This window comes from Pongo abelii, chromosome 11 (genome assembly GCF_028885655.2).
Source record: "Pongo abelii isolate AG06213 chromosome 11, NHGRI_mPonAbe1-v2.0_pri, whole genome shotgun sequence".
In the NCBI taxonomy this organism is placed as follows: domain Eukaryota; kingdom Metazoa; phylum Chordata; class Mammalia; order Primates; family Hominidae; genus Pongo; species Pongo abelii.
In genome coordinates this window covers 145997033-146010894 of record NC_071996.2, presented here as the reverse complement: position 1 = coordinate 146010894, position 13862 = coordinate 145997033, and the positions used below count along the sequence as shown (strand labels likewise).

Sequence of the window (13862 nt, the reverse complement as noted above, 5' to 3'; positions counted from 1 at the left end):
ATCCTTTTTAGCTCATAAGCATGATAATCGGGCACTCATGCACACATGTGAGATGTGTCACCCTCCAACCCTGTTACGTTAGCACATTATCCATCTGACATGAACTTAAAGAAAATGAATAAATACTCATCGATGGTTAAAGTGGTTCTGATGTGATTCTAAACATCTATTGGGATGATATCTAAGACAGCTGTGTTATGTATTGGGAAGGCAATATAGAACCAAAAAGGAGAAAAGGTTTATATGTTGTAATCAAACTGGTCACGTGATGATGTCACTAGCCTGTGATTTTATATATTCTATACTATATATATTATTTATATATAATTTATATGTATATAGATTGTAATATCTACAGTGATCACTCTAAGAAGATGAAAGAAAAACACAGATATATAAAAATGAGCCAAAAAGCAATGTTAAAAATTGCTTCTTGCCATAGAATGTAGAAAAAAAAGAGAAATGAAAAGCAGAACAAAAAAATAAAAGAACCAGAAAACAGACAAAAAATGCCATACTTAATCTCTAGCATAACAATAATTACATAAAGGGTAAGCAGACTAACACACTAATTAAGACACAGATATTTGAAGAGTAGGTTTAAAAACATGGCCCAATTTTATGTAATTTACAAAATGCTTCAAATATCATGACATATACAGGTTGAAAGTAAAAGCATGGGGAAAGAAATGTCACGCAAACATTAATGAAAAGAAAGCAGGAGTTGCTATATTGATATCAGAAAAAGTAGACTTAAGAGCAGGTAAAATTACCAAATACAGAAGGGGACTTTATACAATGATGTTTAAAATAACCTAAAAAGAATATATACCAATACTAATTATGTATGCTAATTGTGCACCAAATACCAGACCTGCACAGATGTGAAGCAGAAACTAATGGAGGTGAAGGGACAAATAGAGGAATCTCAAAGTATAAGTCTTAGAACTTCAGGCCCCTCTCCCAACAATTGTTAGAACAACCACACAGAAAATCATCAGGGACACAGAACTGACCTGTGCCATCAACCAGCTGTATCGAAGTGGTCATTCTAGAACACTCCACATTTCAACAGCAGAACACAGACTCTTAACTGCACATGAAATATTCTCCAGGAAGATCACACATTGAGATGTAAGAAACACGACTAAAGTTAAAAGTAATGAAAGCACACAAGTGTCTTCTGTGACTACAGTGGAATCACTAGGCATCATCAGCAGAAGGACACATGGGGAATTAATCACTATGTATCAATTAAGCAACAAAAAATCAGGAAGTAAATTAGTTTTCTAACTTTGAGATGAAGACAAAACCACAACATACCAAAATGAATTGAATGCAATTATCGAATGTAGTCAAAGCATTACTAAAAGGGAAATTTATAGCTCTAAATGCATATATCTAAAACATAAGAAAGATCTTAAGTCAATGCTGTATCACTCTAGGCACCTGGAAAAAGAAGAACAAACTAACTCAAAGAGGCAAAAGAATGAAATAATAGAGTTGCATGTAAATTCATGATATAGAGACTAGAAAATAATAAACAGAAGGAAATAAAACACCAAACATTGGTTATTTAAAGATGCTTTGAAAACTGACAAACCTATAGGTGACTCAAGAAAAAAAGGAAATCTGAACATATCACAATAATAAGATTAAAATAGTAATTATGAAATTCCCACAAACTAAAACTCAGGACCTGACTGCTTCATGCCTACATTTATGAAATTCCCACAAACTAAAACTCAGGACCTGACTGCTTCATGCCTACATTTACCAAACATAAAACGATGAACTCACACGAATCTTTCACAAACTGTTCCCAAATAACAGAGAAGAAGGGACGCTCCTCCACGCATCGCATGAGGCCAATATTACTGAAATACCAAAGTCAGACAAAGACCTCACAGGAAAACCACAAATGAATAGCTCTGAAGAATATGGATGAGAAAACTCTCAAATATCAGAACACGGAATCCAGCAGTATGCATAAGAAATTACATGCCATGACCAAGTAGGACTTATCTCAGAAATGCAAGATTTGCTTAATATGCAAAAGTAAATCAATGTAATGCACCATATTAATAGAATAAATGACAAATATATACTATCAATATATACACAAAAAGCATTTAACAGAATCCCACACTCTTTCATAATAAAAACAATGAACCAACTAGAAATAGATTCAAACTTCAATAACCTTTAAACAGATTTCTACAAAAACCAACAGCTAACATCACACTTAATGGTGAAAGACAGAGGCTTCCCCCTAAGAGCAACCACAAGACAAGGTTGCCTACTCTTGCCAATTTTATTTATATTGTTCTAGAGCAGGGGTCTGTCCCCAGCCCCCGGGCCATGGGCCAGAACTGGTCCGTGGCCTGTTGGGACCCAGGGCACACAGCAGGAGGTGAGCAGCGGGTGAGTGAGTGAAGCTTCATCTGTATTTATAGCCGCTCCCCAGTGCTCCCATTACTGCTTGAGCTCCGTCTCCTGTCAGATCAGCGACTGCATTAGATTCTCATAGGAGTGTGAACCCTATCATGAACTATACATGTGAGAGACCTAGGTTGCACGCTCCTTATGAGAATCTAATGCCTGATGATCTGTCACTGTCTCCCGTCACCCCCAGATGGGACCATCTAGTTGCAGGAAAACAAGCTCAGGGCTCCTACTGACTCTGCATTATGGTGAGTTGTATAATTTTTTCATTATGTATTACAATATATAATAACGGTAAAGTGCACAACAAATGAAATGTGCTTGAACCATCCCAAAACCACTCCTTCCACCCCCAGTTCATGGAAAAACTGTCTTCCACAAAACCCTAGTGCCAAAAAGGTTGGGTACCACTGTACTAGAGGTTCTCACCAGGAAAATTGGACAAGAACATTAGGAAGAAGGCATGAATATTACAAAGGAAGAAGTAACATTTTCTCTATTTGTAGATGACATGATCTTGTATGCAGTCTTTCAGGACACACAAACACACAAAACTACTATAGCTAATACACAAGTTCAGCAAGTTTTCAGGATACAAGAGCAATACACAAAAATCAATTGGATTTCTATACTTCAGAAATAAAAATTCAAAATTTAAGAAAAAAGATTATTTTTTATTTTATGCTCACATAGCATAAAATATCTTGGAATACATTTTACAAAAGAGGCACAAATTTTATATGCTGAAAGACACAAAACACTGTTAAGAAGAACTGAAAATAAATGGAAAGACAGATCATTCATTTATTAGAAGACATTTTTTAAAATGGTGCTATTTCTCCAAATGAATCCACAGGAAATGAAATCCCTTTCAAAATTCCAGTGGCCTTTTTTTCACAAATTAACAAGCAGATCCTAAAGTTTATTTCAAAGTGCAAATAACCCACAATAAAATACAAGGCAACACTGAAAAAGAACAAATTCAGAGGACTGTCTTAGTTTAGGCTTCTGTAACAGAGTACCGTAGACTTGGTGGCTTATCAATGACAGAAACTTATTTCTCTCAATTCTGGAGGTGGGAACTCTGAGATCAGGGAGTCCACACGGTCAGGCTCTGGTGAGGACCTTCTAGGATGCAGGCTCCTCTTCTCGTATTCCCACCTGGTGGAGAGGCAGGCAGGGAGCTCTCTGTGTCGCTTTTCAAAGGGCATTAATCCCATCCCTAGGGCTCTGCCGTCCTGAGCTCGTCACCTCCACAGGCCCCACCTCCTGGCACCACCATGTTAGGGGTTAAGATCTCAACACAGGAATTTGAGGGACACGAAACCCTCAAACCCCTAAATGGGCCACTGCAAGGACTCCCATGTGCTGGTTCCAAAGCTGACTCCAAAGCTCCAGTCATCCCTGTAATCCCAGCACTTTGGGAGGCTGAGGCAGGCAGATCACAAGGTCAGGAGATGGAGACCATCCTGGCCAACATGGTGAAACCCCATCTCTACTAAAAATACAAAAACAAAATTAGCCGGGCATGGCAGCAGGTGCCTGTAGTCCCAGCTACTCAGGAGGCTGAGCCAGGAGAATGGCGTGAACCCGGGAGGCAGAGGTTGCAGTGAGCCGAGATTGCGCCACTGCACTCCAGCCTGGGCGACAGCGAGACTCTGTCTCAAAAAAAAAAAAAAAAGCTCCAGTCATCAGGACACGTATTGTCATAGGTGTCATAGGAACAAACACGGAGATCTGTGGAATCGAGTGTGTGGTCCAGAATAACTCCTCACCTTTACAGTAAATTGATTTTCAAGAAGGGGTCCAACATTTTCAAGAAGGGGTCCAAGAAAGTCCAGTGGTGGAAAGAATGGGATAACTGGATAGCCACGTGCAAAAGAGTGGGGTTGGTTACTCACGCACCCCAGACACAGAAAGTAACTCAGAATAACTCACAGGCGTAAACGTAAGAGATAAAACTATACAACTCTTAACAGAATACATCCACGAAAATTTTCATGGCTTTGCTTTAGGCAATGGCTTCTTAGACATGATATTAAAAGCACAAGCAGCAAAAGAAAAAAAGATGTTATATTTATTTAAAAGTAATAAACTTTTTGTTTCAAAAGACATTAAGAAAGTGAAAGGAAAACTTAAAGAATGGGAGAAAATACTTGCAAGTCATATATCTAAGATAATTGTATCTTGGATATTTTAAAAACTCTGACAACTCAACAATAAAATATAAATAACTCTATGGTAGTCAAAATACTGTATTTCTCCAAAAATGATTTACAAGTGGCCGATAAGCACATTGCAAGATTATCAACATCGATAGTCACTGGGGATACGAGAATCAAAACTACAAGATGTGATTTCACACCCCCTAAAATGGCCATCACCTAAGAGACAGAAATAAGAAGTGTCAGTGAGGTGTGAGGAACGGAGCTCTCCTCCACTGCCCGTGGGAATGTGAGATGCTGATTTGGCAAACAGTTTGACCTCAACGTTCACATTCAGAGTCACCAAAGCCTAATATTAACATGAATCAACAATTCAAAATTTGTATAAAATATTTTTGCAGTCTGTTTGGCACATCAAGTAAAGCTCAAAAAATTAATATCAATCATAAGGCTGTTAAAATAGAACCATTTGTAATGCCCAGAACAAAGGAGTTACTTGCCCTTTCAACAACAATGCATAAAAAACCGCTTCAGGAAATCCGAGTCTTTATCTCATAAGTGAAATCAGGATGGTTGCTTCTCAACCATCCCCACGGCCCATCAATAATTCCAGCAGTGGCTGGTTTCCGAATGCTTGAAGCAAGCTGAATGCTTGAAGCCAGACTGGGTCATTTATAAAGAAAAGAGGTTTAGCTGCCTCACCGTTCTGCAGGCTGTACAGGAAACATAGCCGCTTCCGCTTCTGGGGTGGGAGAGAGGGCAGAGGGCAGAGGGGACGCTTTTAAAAACCAAATCTCGCGAGAACTCACTCACTACCATGAGAACTGTGCCAAGGGGATGGTGCTACACCGTCCATGAAAAATCCACCCCCACGATCCCATTACCTCCTCCCAGGAGCCACCTCCCACGTGGGGATTATGACTCAACGTGACATCTGGGCGGGGACACAGAACCAAACCACATCACAAGCACATTGATGTTGGGCTTGTTGGATGAACATACGTGGTCACAGCTGAGTCCGCTGTTTGTATGAGGACTGAGAACCGTTTTCCTCTGCAGTAGCCTCCTCTGCTGACTAACGACAGGGGCAGCTCCAGTGGCTCCTGTGTGCTGAGTCCCTGGCAGGTTCGAGTTTGGGCCACTCTGTGCTCTCTAGAGATAGAGCGTGTGTGTGGCAAGTGCCCACTCACACCCAGGACCTCCTTCACCGGCAGGTTCGGCTCAGCTTTGATCCTCATACGACGGTTATTTTGTAACATTAGGGAAAAACAGTTTCTGTAGTGATTTTTTTTTCTTCCAATCCAGATAAACACCAGGCTACTATAAATGTGACGGAATTTTGAACACCAGGGAAAAAGAACCAGTTACCTGGGGGTTTCTCTTTTCCTCCAGCCACATGGAGCCATTCTTATCCTGAAATCTGAGATCCCTTCAGATACTCCCACAGTAAAAGGAGCCATTGTACCAACAGCTAAGATGACCATCGCCCGGGTATTTAACACTTCAATTCTTAATAAAAGTGGTCTTCCTGTAAATCTGAAATGCATTTAGTATTGCAGAAATAATCACATTATTGAACTTTGAAGAACAAAGATTTTTGAGATTTTGAAGCATAACATTCACAGATATAAAATGTTCCATGGTTTTTGTTTTTCACTGTCACTCTGTCTCCGTATTCTGATGCTTTGACATGTTATGGTTGTGAGGCAGGGAAGGCAATCCTCAAAATTGGGGCTTAGCCCAGAAAGGTTCTTGGCTTTGCCCAGGAAAGAATTCCAGGGTGGCCAGTGTGGCAGGCAGTGGCCGTGCACGGCAGCACGTGCTCCTCGTGGAGCAGGGCTACCCCATGGGCAGTTCACCCAGAGCCGCGGCTCAGAGGCATCTCTGCACTCCTATTTATACCCACTTTTAATTACATGCAAATCAAGGAGCAGTTTATGCAGAAGTTTCTAGAAATGAGGTGGTAACTTCTGGGTCTTTGGGTTGTTGCCATGTAAAGGGGCATGGCAGGTGTTGCCATGGCAATTGTAAAGTGACACGGCCCTGGTGGGTGTGTCTAGTGGAGACTTTTGCCTCTTCCCTGGTTTGGCTAGTCCTCAATCTGGTCCGGGGTCCAAGCCCCACTTCTGGAGTCGAGTTGGGCTTACTACCTCAGTTGCAAGGAGAATCTCTCTCTCTCTCTTTCTCTGTCTCTCTCCCTCTCCTCCTTCTCCTCTCTCTCTCTCCTTCTCTCTCTGTGTCTCTCTCCCTCTCCTCCTTCTCTCTCTCTCTCTTTCTCTCTCTCTCTCTCCCCTCTACCAATTAAAGATTATGAATGATTTGAAAACACTCTTTTCTTTAAGGAAGAGGACATAGGACTCTAGCTGTAAATGTCTATGTACCCAAGAGTGAAATGTTCACCTACTTATTTTCCTAATATTGTTTAAATTAACACCTTTAACTTGACAATTGTATGTGCTCCTGTGATTGCCTCACCAATAAGGCCATTCAGTATATTCCTCCCCTAGAAAGTGGCCCCACCCCGTGTGTGCTGCCCCCACGCGTGACCCCCAACTCAGGACCGTCATTGCCCTGGCCTCCTCCTCCTTAGCATGGCTGCTCCTGCTGTTGAACATGCTGGAGTCTTCTGTTGGGTCCTCTTTTGAATGTGGGTTCTGTCACTTAACACAATGATTTTGAGATTTCTGCACTTTTTGGGGTTACTTGTTCCTATTTTCTGAGCACTGTTCTCTTGTATGAATACATCACGACCTGTATGTGTCTTCTCCAGCTGAAGAGTGTTGGTGTGGTTTTCAGCGTGGGATGTTGGGAATGAAGCTGCTCTGAGCACTGCTCCACAGGTCTCGTGCACACATATGCTTTCATGTCTCTTGTGTGAATACATTGTGACCTGTGTGTCTTTTCTCCAGCTGAAGAGCGTTGGTGTGGTTTTCAGTGTGGGATGTTGGGAATGAAGCTGCTCTGAGCACCGCTCCACAGGTCTCATGCACACATATGCTTTTATATCTCTTGGGTAGATACTTGGAAATGACCTTGCTGGGTAATTCAGTGGGTTAATGGTAAATATTGTAAGAAACTGCTGAAGCGTTTTATGAGGTTTTTTTTTGCATTTCCTCCAGCAGAGTATGAGAGTTTTAAGTGGCTGATGTCATCTCACCCCTGGTTTGATTAGTCTTCTTAGACATTCCAGTAGACCTACGGGGGCGTCTGGTTTTAATTCTCTTTTGCAGTCCCCTGTGGTATAAAGCTGTCGGGAACTATGTCATGGCTCATTCTGCCTATATTTATCTGTTTTGGAAAAGAGTTTGTGCAACACTTACGGCGTTTTAATCACACTGGGTTGTTGGGTTTTTTGCTTTGGAATTATTCAGTGCTGGGGGTTCTCTGTATTCAGACATGGGAGCTACAGATGAAGATATTTTCGCTCAGCATGTTGCTCACCTTTCTATGCTCTCAACAGTGTCTTTTGCAGAGCAAGTTCCTGTTTTGATGAAAATGAATGTATCATTTTTTAAAGAAATTATCCTCTGTGGTAGCATAGATGAAATACTTCTTATAACTCAAAGTTACAACAGTTTTCTCCTATGTCTTCAGCCATATGTTTTCTATATTTAACTTCATGATTCATCTTGAAGAAAGAAATTATACAGTGTGTGATATGGAACAAAGTCCTTTCTTTAGTATCCAATTTTTTCAGCACAGTTTTTATAAAATAATTATTTTTTTCACTCAATTGTCTTTGCAAAAAAAAGTGTGTTTTTCTGTTTTTGTTTTTTCTGGGTTTTTTTTTTTTTTTTTTTTTGGAATGGATGTTGGATGCTGGAAAGGCAGTTGGCCACATACAACTGGCCTCCTGCCTCCTGCCCCACAGGTCCACGTCCCTGTCTTTGCCCAATGCCAGGCTGTTTCAGTGTGCTTTAGCTTCATAGGACATAGTTGTCAGGTGGTGCCACCAGGTGCATGTCTTCTTCTCTATCAGGTAGTTTTACTATTCCTGGTCCTTTGAGTTTCCCTATGAACTTTATAATGTTCATCAATTTCTACAAAAAAATGGCTTCTGAGAGTTTAACTGGGATTGCATTGATTGAAGAGGTCAATGTGGGGAGAGCTGACATCTTGGCCATGTGGGGTCTTCAAATCCCTGGAGACAGAACGTGTCTTGACCAAGTTAGGTCTTCTTTAGTAGATATGCATTTTAGTATTTGCTATGCACATTTTGCACAGTTTTTGTCAGATTTACCTCTAAATGTATTTTATTTTGTCATGTTTTTGTAAATGGATTTCTAAATTTTATTTTATATCATTCCTTGCTAATAAAATACATACAATTTTAGTTTTGCATTCTGACAGTGTATTCTGAAAGCTTGCTAAAACTACATATTTGTTCAAGTGCCAGTTTTTAGATTTTACAACATTGTCCACATATCTGATCATGTTGTTGTGAATAAAGACCATTTTGTTTCTCCCTTTCTGATATGGATTTCTTTTCTTTCCATATGCCGTGGCTAGAATATCCGTTGTGATAGATAACAGACTTGGTAAGCACAGATATCCTCACATTGTTCCTGAGCATGAGGGTGCCTCCAGTCTTCCACTGCTGAGTATGGTGGCACTCATAGGTTTTTCATAGATGCCTGATACAAGGCTGAAGAATTTCTCTCCTGTTCTTTATTGAGAATTTTTTAAATTGGGAATGGATGTTGGATATTATGATTTTCTGCATATATTTTGGCAACCATACAGTTTAATTTTTAGTATGTTTGTACTGAATTACATTGATTTTCTAATGTTAAACCAACCTTGCATTCATGAGATACATCATGTTGGTCACAATGTATTTTCTTTTTTATATATTTTTGGATTTCATATGACAGCATTTTGTTAACATTTTGCATCTATATTCATAAGATAGATATACTTATTGTTTTTCCTTTTTGCTAATGGCCTCTATTTTGAATAATGTTTGTATCATAAAGAAGTTGAGAAATACTCCTTTGTCAATTGTCTTAAGAGTTTTAAAGAATCGATATCATTTCTTGCACAAATGCTTGATATAATTTATTTGGAAAACAATGGACCTGAAGTTTTCTTTGAAGAAAATTTTAAAATACAAATTTAACTTCATTAATTGATACTACTGCTATTTGGGTTATCTCTTTATTCATGAATACACTTCACAAATACACTCATGTATTCATGAATACACTTCATGAATACACTCCACCCTGGGGGGAGGATAGGGTGAGGTCATCCTGGGGGGAGAACGGGAGGAGGACCATCTTTGGGGGAAGATGGGGGGAGGACCATCCTGGGGGGGAGGATGAGGTGAGGACCATCTTGTGGGGAGGGTGGGGTGAGGACCATCTTGGGGGGAGAATGAGGTGAGGATCACCAAAGAGAGAGTAGGGTAAGGACCATCCTGGGGGGAGAATAGGGTGAGGATCACTGAGGGGAGAGTGGGGTGAGGACCATCTTAGGGGAGGACAGGGAGGACTACCCTGGGTGAAGAATGGAGCAAGGCTGGTTCTTGGAGACCTGTGCCATGTACCTGCTTGGAGTCTCTGCTGTGTCTGCACAGCTCACAGATGCCCTCCAGGAGGTTCCCTGTTCCAGGGCTGTGGCCCCTGAAGTGTGTCTAGGTTTGAACTAAGAGTGAAGTGAAAGGCATAAACTTTAAGGGAGTTTGAACCTGAATGTGGATGTTTTTCTCTGGAGGAGTCAAGGTTATGTTTATTCATTAGTTAGAATAAGATCTCAAGTTAGAAAACTATATCGTTTTAGAAAAACATTTCCCACCTAAGTACCTGGCTGAGTGTCATGACTGTATCGGATTCCCACTGAAAGCCTCCAGTGACTTATCTCAAGGATTCCTTCAGTTGCCTGAATTTGTAACTTCTGTGCCAAGTATCATGGTGTTGAGGAGATTTTAGGTTTTGAAATTATGAGAATAGGATGTAAAAACTTGCACCAAACATTTTTGACAGTTTTCTAATATATAGTCTTCATTTAAGGAGCAAATTTGTAAACGTGCTCATGGAAGAATTTATCCTTCCTACAAAGCATAGCTGGTGGTTTCCTAGAGCGACGTGTGAGGTTAGAGGGCATGGGACCTGCTCTCATGGGCCAGGGGAGCTGGGGCTGGCACAGAGGGCAGAGCCTCCTGGATTCAGGTGGAATCTTAATCCCCTGCCAGCCTCCCCTCTCCAGCTCCTGTCCCCAGCCTTAACTCCCAAATGCAGGACTGCAGGAAGGAGACCCCAGGCCCTCCTGCCTCCTCCCTAATCACTTGTGAGTTCCGCTGGGGCCGTCTTCGTGGGAGAGGGAAACCTGTGGACGAGGCAGCTGATGGCGGCAAAAGGGCCTCCCCTCCCAGGGCCTCCACCACACCCACGTTTCTCCTCCACTGGACGCCGCCTTCCTGTAGTCGGCTGTTCCTAAAATCCCTTTCCATGTGCATAACGTGAATCGTGGCGAACACGGTTAGTAACTCACCTGCTGGTGGCTGACCTGCCTGTGTGGCCAGTCCCCGAGGTGCACTGCTGGGCCCTTGGCCTTGCGGGGAGCTTGTCCTGGGCATCCTCTCTGCCTTGTCCCATGTCCTGCACACCCTCTGCACCTCCTGGGCAGGTGCTCACCTCTGGAAACACATCTCACCCTTCGTGTCTGCCCCCATCCTCGCACGGACCGGGAGGTGGTTTTCTCTCCTTCTAGGCACTGCTGTGGTTACTGGGACACTGGCGTGTGGTCCCACAGGTCAGGATTCCTCGGAGGGGCCACCTTGCTTCCCGAGAGAGTAGGAAGGCACTCCGTCTCAGAACAACGGTGTCTGCACTCTGGTTCCAGAGCCTGTGACCAGTGTGGTCCTGGACAAACCTGTCCACCCCCTCAGCCTCAGACCCTTCATTTGACCTGGGCAATGACAGCACCTGTCACCCTGTCCTCTCAGACCAGGGGCTGGCATAGGGTCTCCAGGTTCAAGCCTGGTCCAAGAAGGGCATGAAGCAACTAATTTCAGCATTTCACCAGCCGCCAGTTCCCTGAGCCAGATGGAGCTTCCCGCCGTGCCCTCCCCCTTGACCCCCAGCATCAGCTCTGGCCCCGAGGGGTGTCTGTCACATGCCCTCCCCTGTGTTTCTCATTGGCATCACCCACCGGGTCATTCCACCCACATCCCCATGTCCAAGTCCTGGGGATTCCACATTTCTAGACCTGGCTTCTCTTCCTAAATTCAGGACAGAAGCTACTGTGCATTACTTCACAGCAAGTATCTCAACTCCCTCTGCACAAAACAAACAAGGCCTCTCTCTCCTAACCCTGCCCTCCCTCAGGGCCGTGCCTGGGCATCCTGGCCTCTCCACAGCCACTCACGCAGACCCCACAGTCCCTTGATGTTAGCCCTGCCCTCTGTGCCCTGCTGATGAACGGGCCTCACTGCAATGAACCCCCCTTCACAGGTCATGCCCCCAGGCACGGTCACTCACGCAGACTCCACAGTCCCTCGATGTTAGCCCTGCCGTCTGTGCCCTGCTGATGAACGGCCTCACTGCAATGAACCCCCCTTCACTGCAATGAGCCCCCTTCACTGCAATGAGCCCCCCTTCACTGCAATGAGCCCCATTCACTGCAGTGAGCCCCCCTTCACTGCAATGAACCCCCTCTTCACTGCAATGAACCCCCTCTTCACTGCAATGAACCCCCCTCACTGCAATGAGCCGCCCTTCACAGGTCATGCCCTCAGGTAGCCCCATCCCGTGATCACATGCCTAGAGCCAGGTGGGGCTGGCTGGTGAATTTCAGAGAAGTCAGTCTTTCAACGGTTATCAGAGGCTCAGCTGGGGCGTGCGTGAGACCCGGGTGTGTGAGCTTCCTCCAGGCGCTGTAGGTGTCAGGAGTTCAGGCCTCTCCATTGCATCTCAACCTAAAATAAACCACAGTAGATTCCTCCATCTGTCCACAGACACTGGGTTATTCCTGGTGTTTTGTTCCTACAAACAAGGCTGCTGCAGACATCCACTTACAGTTTTTCTGAGGATCTATTTTCATTTCTTCTGGGTGAATGCCAAGCACTGAGTGACTGGGTCATACAGTAAGTAGGTGGATGTTTGACCTTTCAGAACAGTTTCCAGAGTGGCTGTGCCTTTTGTATTCTCACCAGCAGTGTGTGAGCGTTCTGGTTGCTCCAAGTGCTCGTAATACCTATGCCATCGGTCTTTTAAATTCACATATTCTAGTCAGTATGCGGTGGTATTCCATTTTTAGTTTAATTTGCACTTCTCAGATGACTAAAGGTGTCAAGATTTGTTTCACAAAATTATTGGCTATTCCTACATCTTCTTTCATAAAGTGTCCAGTCATAGCCCTTGCTCATTAACTTGTTAAGTGATATATATTTTTTTTATTTTTGAGTTGTAATAGTCCTTTATGTCTTCTGGATAAAATCCTAAACAAAACAGAACCCCTAAAGCTATTTAACTTCTAGAAGAAAATGTAGAAGAATGTCCTTATGAACTTTGGTTAGACAATGATTTATTAAATGGGACACAAAAGTATAAGACATAAAAAAGAAATAACTTGGACCTTATCTTAGTCCATTTTGTGTTGCTATAACAGAATACCTGAGACTGGCTAATTTGTAAAGAACAAGGATTTATTTCTTATGGTTCTGAAGGCTGGGAAGTCCAAGGTTGAAGGGCGGCAACTGATGAGGGTCTTCTTGCTGCCACATCCCGTGAAGGAAGGTGGACAGGCAAGAGAGCAAGAAGGAAGGGACCAGGCTCCTCACTCCCATGATAACTAACCCACTCTCAGGATAACTAACCCACTCCCATGATAACTAACCCACTCTCAGGATAACTAACTTGCTCCCATGGTAACTAACCCACTGTCAGGATAACCCACTCCTTTGATAACTACCCACTCTCAGGATAACTAACCCACTCCCGTGATAACTAATCCACTCTCAGGATAACTAACCCACTCCCGTGATAACTAATCCACTCTCAGGATAACTAACCCACTCCCATTATAACTAACCCACTCCCATAATAACTAACCCACTCTCAGGATAACTAACTCACTCTCATGATAACTAACCCACTCCCGTGATAACCTGCTCCCGTGATAACTAACCCACTCTCAGGACAGCTAACCCACTCTCAGGATAACTAACCCACTCTCAGGATAACTAACCCACTCCCATGATAACTAAACCACTCTCAGGATAACTAACTTACTCCCTTGATAATTAACCCA

At 42.9% G+C, this 13862-nt stretch overlaps 1 non-coding gene across 1 annotated transcript; it reads left to right on the top strand.

Moving 5' to 3' along the window:
- On the top strand, window positions 1–100 carry LOC112131500 (small nucleolar RNA U13). The gene has a single exon (XR_002913557.2). It is a non-coding gene; the product is annotated as a small nucleolar RNA U13 (small nucleolar RNA).
- Window positions 101–13862: the final 13762 nt, after the last annotated feature.